General features: G+C 36.1%; 1 long non-coding RNA gene across 1 annotated transcript in view; it reads right to left on the minus strand.

Moving 5' to 3' along the window:
• Positions 1-2,080, minus strand: part of LOC107718050 (uncharacterized) — a 5,777-nt gene extending 3,697 nt beyond the window's left edge. The window contains exon 1 of the long non-coding RNA XR_001637377.1: positions 2,071-2,080. This is a non-coding gene — a long non-coding RNA (uncharacterized LOC107718050). The remainder of the gene's footprint in view (positions 1-2,070) is intronic.
• Positions 2,081-11,286: the final 9,206 nt, after the last annotated feature.

Here is an 11,286-nt window from a genome sequence, read left to right on the forward strand (position 1 = left end):
ATGGCCCGCGCTCGACTTGAAGCAGCGCTGCTTAGACCGATGGGTGTGTGTCATCAAAGTACTGCGAGAGCTATAAGACAGCGCGGACGTCTCCTTATACTTTCTCTCGCCGTACTTTGATGTCATACACCGATCGATCTTGAAGTCGAACACACTTCTTTACTCTCGCGTGTCACGTGACCGAGTGTAATCGCAGCCTCTGCGATTGAAAAATCGCGTTTTTTCATATCGCGATATTATCGCAAATGCAATTAATCGTTCAGCCCTAAATCATCTCATAGTTAATAACCTTCTTGAACCTCTTCAGTCGGGTTTTCGTCAATTTCACTGTACTGAGACAGCTTTGGTCAGTCACCAATAATTTGTTGATGGTTTCTGACTCTAGTGCAACATCTATTCTTATTCTTCTTGATCGAAGAGCCGCGTTTGATACTGTTGATCACAGACTATTGTTTACTCATCTTGAAAGAGTGTTTGGTGTGTCTGGGACTGCCTTGAAGTGGTTGAGGTCTTATTTTATTGACCACTCCCAGTTTGTTTCTATGGGTGGTTATAGACCCTTATAGGGCCGACGTCACAATTACGTCACCGCGCTAGCTGGAGGCAAAACAAAGGGGAAACTGGAGGCGGCCAATTCAAACCAGCGCAGATTCAGCTACATAAGGAGCTTAAAATATCGTCTTATTGTGATGTTGGGTGCCAGAATCGATGTAGTAGAGGCTCCGATTTTAAATTTTAAAGCATACCTGCTGCCACCGCCAGACAAAAACCAATGACAGCTGTGGTTAAATGCGATAAAACGAGTGGATTGGACAGAAACGATAGTCAAAAATGCTCGCGTTTGCAGCGCACACTTCTTGTCAGAAAAGGTTAAATAAAGTATTGTCTTTTGTTGTTATGTATTATGGTTTGTGTTACGCGTCCAAAGATTTCTTATGCATCTCACGACTATGAAATAATGAAATGAAAATATGTATGAAATAATGTCTGTGTGCATGTGTGTAAAACAACAAACTGACGATTTATATATAATCATTTGTAATTGTATATACATTGTTGTGATTAAATGGGGCTGGAATAATAATGTAGCTGTAAAATAGTTGTCTGCAGAAACTGAAATGTATATACATCTTTATGACTAGATAGACACGGAGAGTTTGTCTTTACTATATGCGTTAGATGTGAGTCACTCAACCGAAGGGAATCCTGTCAGATCGTCCAAGCTTTAAGTGAGCGTGTACGGGTCGGCCGATCTGGTTTCGTCCGTTAAAGTTAACCTTTTCAAATAGCAATCGTTGTCCCGGACAGTGAGTGACCTGAGTGACATATGCAGGTAAAATCGGATTTTCTCCAGTCATTGTTAAAAAAAACAAGCTAACAAACTTCATAACTAGCGTTAGTCAAGCGGTCAGGAGAATGTTGATGGTTTCTGACTCTAGTGCAACATCTATTCTTATTCTTCTTGATCGAAGAGCCGCGTTTGATACTGTTGATCACAGACTATTGTTTACTCATCTTGAAAGAGTGTTTGGTGTGTCTGGGACTGCCTTGAAGTGGTTGAGGTCTTATTTTATTGACCACTCCCAGTTTGTTTCTATGGGTGGTTATAGACCCTTATAGGGCCGACGTCACAATTACGTCACCGCGCTAGCTGGAGGCAAAACAAAGGGGAAACTGGAGGCGGCCAATTCAAACCAGCGCAGATTCAGCTACATAAGGAGCTTAAAATATCGTCTTATTGTGATGTTGGGTGCCAGAATCGATGTAGTAGAGGCTCCGATTTTAAATTTTAAAGCATACCTGCTGCCACCGCCAGACAAAAACCAATGACAGCTGTGGTTAAATGCGATAAAACGAGCGGACTGGACAGAAACGATAGTCAAAAATGCTCGCGTTTGCAGCGCACAATTCTTGTCAGAAAAGGTTAAATAAAGTATTGTCTTTTGTTATGTATTATGGTTTGTGTTACGCGTCTAAAGATTTCTTATGCATCTCACGACTATGAAATAATGAAATGAAAATATGTATGAAATAATGTCTGTGTGCATGTGTGTAAAACAACAAACTGACGATTGATATGCTTAATGATCTGTAATTGTATATACATTGTTGTGATTGATTGTGGCTGGAATTTTTAAGAACTTGGTAAGAAAAAAATAATCAAATACAGAAAGTTCAAAATTAGTTTCTGGAATTTTTATTTCTAAAAAATATTCACATCTTAATTTAAATGTAATGTATGTAAAGTAAAGGTATGTAATGTCACTCACTGTAAACTTACATCATTTACAGGAGGTATATACTTTAAAATAACTATTTGTATCATTACATGACACATACATTAGGGGTGGGAGAAAAAATCGATCCATCGATGCATCGCGATTCTCTCCCCAACGATTCTGGATCGATTCTGAGAATTTCAGAATCTATTCTGAGCTTAGTTTTTAACCAGATGCGCGATGACGCTGAGTTTGTTTTAGAAACATCCTTATTCTGCTTGCTTCCAATTCCTCACACACATACACTACTCGAACCTTCCGTAAAATAATCTTTCATAAAGTTCGGAAAGGTTTAAGCAAATTACAAGGACATTCGTGGGCTTCATTGCACAGGATACGCTGTGAGAGACGTGCGCTTTGTTTGATGTTACACTTGAAGTGTGCGGTCTCGCCCGTCTGTATTTTCCTTACAAATGCTCTGCGAAGTCATCATTTATGTGGTTTGGAATGCAGTGAAGACCACATGCGCGAATCTGTGTAAGTGGTTTAATGCACTTGCGTCTCAAAATGGTTTTATGAAGCAAAATTAATGTAAACACAGCCAGTTATGTCTGAAGGTATTAAACGGACAGGACAAACCACATTACTTCTTATATTTCAAAAGAGATCCGTGCGTGAATGCAGCTTAATAGATCTCCCGCTGTCTATGATGTCATAGTAAAAAACAACAGTAAAGAAAGAAAAATCACTCACAGTTCTTGAATGGAAAACGTTCAGATAATCTAAATACTGAAAGCACTCTTTGTTTGTTGTTTGTAATGTTTCTATGCTCCTCTTTATTATTTGATACTTGCTTGTATGTTTTGACGTTATATTAGTTTAAACTTCTTAACATACAACTGTTTTAATTATTTTTTTCAATTTGTAATTATTTAAAAAAGTACTTAATTACTTATGTAAGGATATGTAAATGCGGCTCTCGGCCCCGCCCCTCTCGTCACAGTATTGTTTATATTGTGTTCAGCGCTTTGATTCAGCACTTTGAGAAGCTGCTTTTAAAGGTGCTGTATAAAATAGTTTATTATGAATATTATTATTATTGTAGTTTATATTATAGTTTATGCACATCTTCTTACAGAATAAAATAACATCTGCCTGAAATGATTTAATAGCTTTTTTTTTTAATACACTCTGAATTTTTTTTTATTTGCATGTTGGTGTTTTTTTTGTTTTTTACACCCATTTAAGTGATGTCCCAAATTTTGAATATTGCATATTATTGCGTGTTATATTTACATATTATAATTATAACATAGTATATTAAATATTGCCCATTGTCCAATATTAGAGATTTTATTAATTTTATTTTAGAATTTTTCTATTAATTGGAATGGGATGATATTGAATATTTAAAGGGGTCATATGATGCTGCTAAAAAGAACATTATTTTGTGTATTTGGTGTAATGAAATGTGTTTATGCGGTTTAAAGTTCAAGAAACACATTATTTTCCACATACTGTACATTATTGTTTCTCCTCTATGCCCCGCCTTTTTGAAACGCGTCGATTTTTACAAAACTAATCGGTCTGAAAAGCGAGGTGTGCTCTGATTAGCCAGCTATCCAGTGCGTTGTGATTGGCCAAATTCCTCAAGCGTGTGACGGAAATGTTACGCCCCTCACATACTGTTGATTCCGTGTCCGGCCAGAGCGACGAGACAAAAACATTAACGTCTTCAGGACATGGCAGCGGCGGCAACAATACTACAGCGAGAATTAAAGTTACGCCTTCTTTCTTTGCGTGAACGTTTGGGCGGCGTTATGCAAATCTTCCGAGATCGTGACGTAGGTATGTGGGGGTGTGTTAGAACGAGCCGTTTTAGGTAGGCGTGGTTAACTCTTAACTTTTATAAAGAATATCTCTTTGGTTTTGAGACTTTAGTGTTTGCAACTTTACAGATCTTCTTTATGCACCAAGAGCTTGTAACACTCCAAAGAGAAAGGAAAAATTGAAATCGCATCATATGACCCCTTTAATTGTTCATGCTTAATGCCCTATTTTTACATTTTAGGTTGTCTTTGCCATTATGGCTGGATGCTATTGGGAAAAACAGACATTACAATATTTTGTATTTCTGCAATTATGTACAGTATTGCAATATGAAAAAAAAGGAATTTTAACTGGATGACAGCTATGTTTGGAAAGAATTGAAAGAGCATCTCTGTAGAAAATAAAAATAAATAGAAATGTTTTATTATTTTAAATTATAAATATTAAACAAAACAATAAATATATTGTATTAATGCAATTATACTATAAAATAAAATAAAAATTACAGCTAACACGCAAAATAAATATTAAATTTGGCATCTTCATCTTCAAATATTAAACCATTAAAAAATTTTTTTAGTGGGTTTCTGGCAAATAAATAAATACTTTGCAGGTTTAAGAGTGAAGCTTAACAGTGCATATATTAATTAAATTAGCTACAGCCTTTGCTTTTTGACAATCGCATTGTCATATTACAATGTCCATTTTATTTATGATATATCATGCAGCTGTATTTGTAATCATCTAATGCTCACTTTCAGTTAATCTGTAAAAAGCACTAATAATTCAATAACACTGTTAAATGTAATCATTACCTAATCTTGATTTAGCTTTTAATGGCTAAATTCACTTGTGGCATCTAAATTGATAAGTTAGTGTTAATTAGTGTAAATTAGTGTTTAGTTTTATTTTATTTTATCGAGACACAGCAGTATGACATTTTAATATCAGTTGTTATTTCAGTTATTGGCCATGGCATGAAAATATTGGTTTGTCAGTAGCAGCCGGAGTTTTAATATTGTTAATTCCTTAAAATATTTTATTGAAATCCTGGCTTATATTATTCAGGTTTCTCCTGTGGTGTAAACCCCCCACGCTTTCATCATCCTCCAGGTGAAATCTGTCCAATTTTGAACCAAAATAGCACACCACTGCCCATCAAGCCGCAGTATTTGAGGCTGGTGTTGTTTTGAGAGAGTCCTGGTCTCGCACAGGATCGAGAGTATCCCAGTGATCACACCAGTCGCATTACCCGTTCACATGCACATAAGTAACTGTTTTGCCGCTTGAACGAAAGTCAGAATGCTTTTGAAATTATGATACGTAACATAATGACATGTATCAGTTTTCCCGGATTATTGTTTTTTTTCCCGTCTGGCCTGTCCAGATGGAAGTGATTATGCACAGAGGGAGGTGTGTTTTCACGAAAAAAAAAAAGATTGAATCTGACTTCCTTACCCAAGTACTTTCCCAAACACCCCGTGCTTCCTTTGAGGCCAGGGATATGTGGTTGCATTACCGAAGCGTGATGTCGCCCCATCCCCCCCTCCGGCAGGATCTGAGGGGGTCCGGGTCACAAGTCTACAGCACCCAGCTGACTGGAAGCATCTGGAGCTACTGCTTTGGGGCGACGTGCTGCTGATTGCAAAGTATGCCGTGTGGCCGAATCCCTAATGCTCGCCGTCAGCTGATTGCGGCGATTATGCACGCTGTCCTTGTGTTTGTCTTTGAGAGCGTCGATTTCAAACTGCCCTTGAGGAACAATTATTACACTACTGAGTCCTTCTGTGGCTCCTCTGCTTCCAGCGCTCTTGTTGTGCTCCTTTTCCTCGGCTTTCAATCATCAGCCAATCAAATCAAGGGGTTTTTCTACTACCGTCCAGTCTGGACTTGGTATATTTTCCTTTTTCAGAAACACCACCAGTTGAAAATTGGACGCACTTGACTAAAACATATGAGTAATAGTGAGGGGAAAGTGTTGTTTTTCAAGTTTTTATTTGTTTTTCATATTTTTTGTCATGCATAATTTCTATACTTCCATTTTGGTTAGAGTTTTGTTTACTTATTGTATAATGTGGACAACAAAATGCTGAATTTATTCCACAGTTGTGTTTCCATCATAGTTTATGCACTCATTCTACATTATATAATTTTAAAAATACTTTTGATAATTTTTACAAATAAATATCTTGCATTAATAGTATTAATACTATAAAATAAAATAAAAAATAGTGTTTTAGAAAATTCTTATTTTATAGTACATTAAATATCCTGCAAGGTTCATAGTGAAACTTGGCACTGTGTATATCTTTGTTTAATTAAATCATAGGTTTTGTGTTTTGATAATTGCATTTTTTATTAGATATGCTGCTTTATTTGCAATCATTATAAAGTTAATATTTTATAGAGTTAATAATTTAATAACGCTATTGCTTGTAATTTTTTTGCTTTACTTAAATGTAATCTCGACATTATTATGAATGTTTATTAATACTTTACACTAAAATTATTCCACATTTTGCATTAAAATATGTAGGGAGGCCCAATATTACGATATTATATTGATCAAATATTACATTTTTCTTTTTTTTAAATAATAGTATAGGATGATATTGAATGTTTAATTGTTCATGCTTATTTCTCTTATTTTTAAATTTATCTTGCAATATTTTGTATGAATAATAGTGGATAGTGAGGGAATGTTTTTCTTTTTTTTTTAAATTTGTTTTCTGTTTTTGATTGTTCATTATTTACATCCAGCTGGGTTTGAGTTTTGTTGTCTTTATTTTACAATGTAGACAACAAAATCATGAAAAAACAAGGTGTATCGAAACTTGGCTGATATATAAATATAAATACAGCCATATATTTTGATTTCAAGGCCTTGGACACCATTTCCACATGGGTAGCATTTCATTTTACACAGATTAAAAATAAAGACTACATATTATAATTTACTATATCCATTTGCAAAATAAGAATGGGTAGTTTGTGGAGATCCGCTTTTGTGTCAAAATCATTGGCGGTTTTGTTTTGTATGTAATTTTTACACCGGTCTTAAAGTATGTCCACCAGACAACAGTTCTGAACTATATCTAATCTTACTGTCATGTTTGATTAGTTAATGCTTCATTTGTTTTCATTGATCGTCTTACTGGTGTCTTTTTATTTCACTCCTCGTTTCTCTCCCTGTAAAAGATTTTTCTCATATTGCTTTGAGAGTTGAGTATCTGTGTGATTGACAGAGATTTTTGAAAGGTCTCACACGTCTGCAGTTTCAATGGTAAAAGGCAACTTTGGGTGTCACATTTAAGCTTTTATTAGTTTCCTGTCAAATGGGATCATACTAGCGCATGGATGATTGGCATTAATGCATCAAACATTAGTTCTGTTACACATACAGAAAGCTAAGTTTCAAACAGAAATGGAACCTCATAAGGAAGTGATTTTGAAACTCTACAGCACTGTACGACACGCAAATAGATTGATTTACAATGACTTCCAGTAGAGTTTGGCATTAGCGCATTGCTAGGCTAACGATCAGTCAGGCAGAAATCAGCATGCCAAGCCTAAAAATACATAAAGAGTGAACTTTTATTAAATTTTTTAAAACCATTTTTTATATTATCATTTTTCACGGTGCTTGGTGCAGTATATTCTGCAATTCGTCAGTACAATTTTTTTTTTCTACTTTCCAGAATGTGACAAAAATGTGACCAAAAATAACATTTTGAGCAAAATCTGTTCACCATTGCCCGATTTGCCTACCTGGTCTCATGGCAAAAACGTACCTGGGGGGACTTTTTCGCGAGACGCAAAATACATACCAATAAGTACATATCACTGCAGTTTCCAAAAGAAATTAACACTAGAGGCAGTAAAACTCCCGACACCTTTTATTCCTTTTCACACAAATTTACAGAGTTTCCATTAATAAAGCGTAATTTTCGCACAATTACTTGAAGAATATTATCTTATGACTTCAAAACAATTTTAATATGCTGGGAGATTTGAAAACTGATGCTTTTGAATGTTAGCATCACACATATCCAGCTTCATATATGTATTGGTTTTCATAGACGGTAGGTTTGTTCGGTAGCTCATGGAGTATGGAGACGTACTTGAGAGGCGAGGAGCTCCGGTTCGAATCACGTGTAACTACGGTTTGACAAAACTGTTCAAATCTGCATATAAGGAAGTTCAAATGGCACGGTTGCATCAACAAATGCGTTTTTATATCAGTTTTGCATTTGTTAACACTATCGGGTAGGTTTAGGGTTGGGTTTGGTGTAGGGCATATTTCCAACACGATAGAGCATTAACTTTTGGCGACAGTCCCTGGATATTTGAATTCTGAACCGCCGCAATACGTTCCTGAAGCAACGTAATAAAAACACAGCAGTATGTACCTATATCAACGTAATAAAAACGTGCCAGGGCTCACGTATTGAACCCGTGTTTTAGCGCCACTCAGTGGACATTTCTCTTTGAAACTGCAGCGAAACGTGCAGTAAGGTACGTAAAAACGGTGTTGTAGAAAAGTACCCAGAGGTACGTATTTTTATGAGACCAGGTTGCGATTTGCGAACAGTTGGCTCTTATGAATGGCTCTTTTTAAAGACAGTCAAAAGGTTCACAAAGCAGTCTGGATCTAACCTGTGTTTTTTTCATTATCAAAACGATTTGCTTTCCAAACCTTTTTCGTTTGGTTTTGCAGGTGTGTTAGTGTTTTCCTTGCAAAACGTCTCACGATTTTTGACTGTTAAAACGTTTAAGTGCTATATAGTCTACAGTTTTAAGAATGTAAGAAACAATATAAAACTGTATTTTGCAGAAAATTGACGAATTTATCGATTTTCAAGCAGAAAAAGATGTCACACCAGGTGTGCATTTCAATGTATTGGTAGAAATGTTTGATCTCTGACTGAAATTGTAGTGTACTTTACTAATGCACTGTTTGAATGACATAATAGCCAGCTTTCTGCAGCTTGTTATCTGTGTGTGAGAGCTTGGACGCTCATCTGAAGGTCTTCAGTCCTGCTTGAGATGCTGCTCTGGGCTGTTATCAGATGAGAGTTTGATTCGTATCTCCTCAAAGCAAGTTCCTACCCGCTTCCACATCCATCATCTCCACTCAACAACATGTTTGCTCCTTCGGCACTGCAGCTTTAGACCTGTCCTTGCCTGCTCCAATAAATCGGCTCAACTCATTCCAACATCTTATTCCAGCTCTTTAAGATCTCGTCCAGTCCAACAGCATGACCACAAACAGCACCTCTGCATCAGTCTGGTGGTTTCTTTTGGCTCTTGCTTTTCATTATTTCACATTCGGTCAATCGAAAGGTATTTCTGTCCTTCAGAACAGAAATGAGGATATTCCCCTAAATTCGAGTATTTCATCATATGCGATGTTTGCATTTCACCGCAGGCTTTTGGAACGGAAAATAAGGCCATAAAGTAGTAAACTGCTTTCGGTCCCGTTCTTGTCAAAGATTTATGGGACCAATCGTCAGCTGAGCGGTCACGGCCCGGCCAGTTGCATATGGAAATGTGAGAGTAATAATGATTGTGTTTTTCTTTTATACACGTGGACCTTTGGACAACAGCCGCTTTCAAATGGATACATTTTAAAGTGCTCCCATCCGCAAAGCAGCTCTGTGTTTGGTTAAGAGCCATTGGAGATTTGGACGGGACAAGAACAATCTTTTAGCTGTCACACACACTCTTTGAACACTTTGACTTCATTATTTTGAGGAGAACGGTTCTGGAGAGCTTTTATGGGGAAAGTACCCCCCACCACCTCAGCTGGGACCAGAGCGAACTAGATCAGATCCAATACTAGATCAGAACTGACTCGCAGTATGCGTGTTAGTTGAATCAGAGGTTTGTGGCTGCGCTTTGCAGTCTTTTTAAATCAAGAAGCAGTTCCTGACCTGCAGCTTCTCTTGTAAATGAAACAAGCCACATGGTTTCAGGTGGTATTCATGTTCGTAGCATGATTATTCAGGATAGGTTTAATATTTGTGATTAGAGTGATTAGAGTTTGTTCAGATCAACCAAAGTATAAGCAATAGTAGTATTAACATTGGCCCAAACACCCCTCTTACTCCTTCTGGGCTCCAGACTGAAGCTAAAATGTGACCAAAAATAAAATTCTGAGTAAAATCATGTCGCCATTGTTCATACGCAAACAAATGACTCTTATGAAGAGTTGTTTTTATTATTATTTTTTTTTAGCTAGTCAAAAGATTAACGAAGATTCTCGATCTGGCCTATGAGATGGTGGTTTGAATCAGACTCACTCTGAATGAATCATTCAGATGTACATTAAAAAAGACAAGTGATTTGAGGTGGTGTTCATGTTTATAGAATGAATTGTTCAGGGTGATTTGGACGATGAGATTTAGTATTTAGTATAAGCAGCATAAGCAATAGTGATGGTAATGTTGGACTCCTCCTACTCCTTTTAGGCTTGAAACTGCATTTAAAATGCAACCAAATAAAATTTGAATAATTTGGTCACCATTGCAAATTCGCAAACAAATGTCTCTTATGAATGCTACTTTTTAAGAAGCCAGTCAAAAAGATTCATAAGGCAGTCTCAATCTGAGCTGTGAGGTGGTTTGAATCAGATTCACTCTAAATGAATCATTCACTGTGAATGAATCATTTTGAGTCATTACTGAGGTCACAGCAGACTCCTGTGTTGAACTGAGAATCTTTTTTTTATTTGTAATGTCTGTTCAAAAAGTACATCAGTCAGTTTTACTGACTGGTTGTTCATGAAGTGTATTGCTTTCTTTCTTTCTTTCTTTCTTTCTTTTTAACAATGTTTAAGTGGGGATTTTAAACTTTTACGTCTCAGAGGTCAATTTTTTATTTTTATTTATTTTTTGTGTTATTATGATGGTCACATTAAAACTGTTATGGAAACATTTTATCTTGACATTTTAATTAGTTTTTTTTTTCTTTTAAAATTACTTTTATGTATAATTTTTTTTAACCATTATACCAGACCCAGACTTTCAATCTTAGAATGTTTGTTTATTTTATTTATTTATTTTTGTGACATGAAGAATATGAAAAATGTCTATGTAAATATGAGTTGTGGAAGTAATATTTTTGCGTATTGATTTAAATCAAACTATAATTTGTTTTTCATTGTTCAGTAGTTTGATTTATCTCGCCCCACACTCAAGCCATCGGCTTAGCCAAAGTTGACATGTTGGGCCACTTG

This window comes from Sinocyclocheilus rhinocerous, unplaced genomic scaffold, assembly GCF_001515625.1.
Source record: "Sinocyclocheilus rhinocerous isolate Xijiao unplaced genomic scaffold, SAMN03320098_v1.1 scaffold1957, whole genome shotgun sequence".
Lineage (NCBI taxonomy): Eukaryota > Metazoa > Chordata > Actinopteri > Cypriniformes > Cyprinidae > Sinocyclocheilus > Sinocyclocheilus rhinocerous.